The sequence below is a fragment of the Octopus sinensis genome, linkage group LG10 (genome assembly GCF_006345805.1).
Source record: "Octopus sinensis linkage group LG10, ASM634580v1, whole genome shotgun sequence".
NCBI classification, from domain to species: Eukaryota; Metazoa; Mollusca; class Cephalopoda; order Octopoda; family Octopodidae; genus Octopus; species Octopus sinensis.
This window is the reverse complement of record NC_043006.1, coordinates 63725586-63728335: the sequence shown is the minus strand read 5'-3', so window position 1 is coordinate 63728335 and position 2750 is coordinate 63725586.

The window sequence follows — 2750 nt, the reverse complement described above, 5'->3', positions numbered from 1 at the left end:
AATCCCTAAAAAATGTATCAAATTACAATAAAGTAATGTTTGGGATAGTTCTTGATATATCATGTCTAAAAGAAAAGCCAGTCCAAATATATATACATAAATAGCGATGTGTGTGTGTGTGTGTATTATGCATAGATAACTTTATGTCCATATATGAGTGTGTATTTATGCATGTGTATTTATGCATGTGTATATATGGGTATATATAAATGGTATATAATGTTTTCATGTATATATGTGCATATGTGTATGTGTGTTTGTGTTTGCCTATGCCCACCACAACTGCTTTGCCACCCATTCACAAACACTCAAAGAAGAAAGCACACACACAGATGTACAACAATGATTTAATAGCAAACAAATTACAGCTAAATTACTTAACTAAGCCACTCTATAAATTCAATCTAATTTGACAAGCTAATTAAAAGCAATTTGTATTTTTTGTGCAGGAGGGGGGTTCGTTATTAATGGGTTTTATCACTTCAGTTGTATTCATGAGTTTTTGTTGTGTTTCTTATTTTATAGCTCTCTTTTTCTCACCCCATATACACACATATATATAAATATTATATATATATATATATATATATATATATATACTAGCAGCATAGCCTGGCGTTGCCCGGGTATGTAAGAGCCCCTAGTAGGCAACGACTAATCCCAATCTAGTCCTTTCCCTCTAGGGAATGAAGGCGCATGTGTAGGTTGCAATGTCTTCTCTTCACTCGAATACTTCTGTGTATACGATGTTCATAGCTGTCCCTAGCTGTCGAGTTGTGTCCCCTAGACAGAAAATGTGTTGCATTTAAAAAGCTTAGATTCTCGACTCCATGTCGAATTTATCGAATTTTTTCAGAACTGGAGGAACTTTTCAAAATTTTCGCTGCGTTAGTTTTGAATTATGACATTGGGCTATGTGTGTGTCAAGTTTCATCAGAATCGGTTGAAAGCCGTGGTCAGGGTGAGGGTACAACCTGACAGACACACAGACACACAGACAGACAAACTGCCGTTTATATATATACTAGCAGTGTCGCCCGGCGTTGCTCAGGTTTGTAATGGAAATAAACCTAAAGCATTTTAGAGAGTTATAGCCAAAAAATAGCAAAAAAATGAAAAAAAATTATGGTAAATTTTTTTTGAGAGTTAAAAAAGGTGGAGTTGCGTCCCTGTGGTTTGGTTTCTGATTCTCGACCCCATGTCGAATTTATCGATTTTTTTCAGAACTGGGGGAACTTTTCAAAATTTTCGCTGCGTTAGTTTTGAATTATGACATTGGGCTATGTGTGTGTGTCAGTTTCATCAGAATCGGTTGAAAGCCGTGGTCAGAGTGAGGGTACGAGAAAACAGACACACAGAAACACACACAGACAAACTGCCGTTTATATAGAGAGAGATATATATATATATATAGGCGCAGGAGTGGCTGTGTGGTAAGTAGCTTGCTTACCAGCCACATGGTTCCGGGTTCAGTCCCACTGCGTGGCATCTTTGGCAAGTGTCTTCTGCTATAGCCCCGGGCCAACCAATGCCTTGTGAGTGGATTTGGTAGACGGAAACTGAAAGAAGCCTGTCGTATATATGTTTTTATATATATATATGTGTGTGTGTGTGTGTATATGTTTGTGTGTCTGTGTTTGTCCCCCTAGCATTGCTTGACAACCAATGCTGGTGTGTTTACGTCCCTGTCACTTAGCGGTTTGGCAAAAGAGACTGATAGAATAAGTACTGGGCTTACAAAGAATAAGTCCCAGGGTCGATTTGCTCGACTAAAGGCAGAGCTCCAGCATAGCCACAGTCAAATGACTGAAACAAGTAAAAGAGTAAAAAGAGAGTAAAGAGTATAGTTGAAATTTACAGAAAAACAAAAGATGAAGACAGGTATATGAACAACAATCAGGTGTATTAGTTTGATGCTCGAGAAAGTGAGAAAGTCTTTTACATTTCAACCTTACACTCTTCAACAGAAAGGAATATGAGGAAATAAACAGAGAATATATACACATGCACACACACACACACACACACACACATATATATATAATGTATGTATATATATACCACACAACACCACATTGCATCACATCACACCACCTCACACACACTAGCACTGACCACTTCCCTTCCCCACACCATCATCCACACATCTATACATACATGCACATGTCAAGGTCACCAGCACTCTCCACACACATACATGCTCTCTTATACACACGTACGTGCACTTTCGTTTTATATAGTGTATGTATATATATATATATATATATATATATATAATTATATATATATTATACACATATATGTATATGTATATACATACATATATATATGTATTACATATGTTATATGTATGTACATAATTACATATGTATATGTATAAATATATTATATTTATTATATATATATATATTGTATACATATGTATACTTGTATATATATAGAAATATATAATATTATATATATATATAACCCATGCTAGCATGAAAGCGGACGTTAAAAAAAAAAAAAAAAATATATATATATACATACATATATGTATTATCATCATCGTTTAATGTCTGCTCAACAATGCTGGCATGGGCTGGACAGTTTGATAAGGAGGTGGTTTCTATGGCTGGATGCCCTTCCTAATGCCATACATACATACATGTACACATACATGCAAGCACACATACATGCACAAATACATACCGACAGATGCATGGATGGACAGACAGATGAACAGACAGACAGAAATGAGGAGCAGCTTT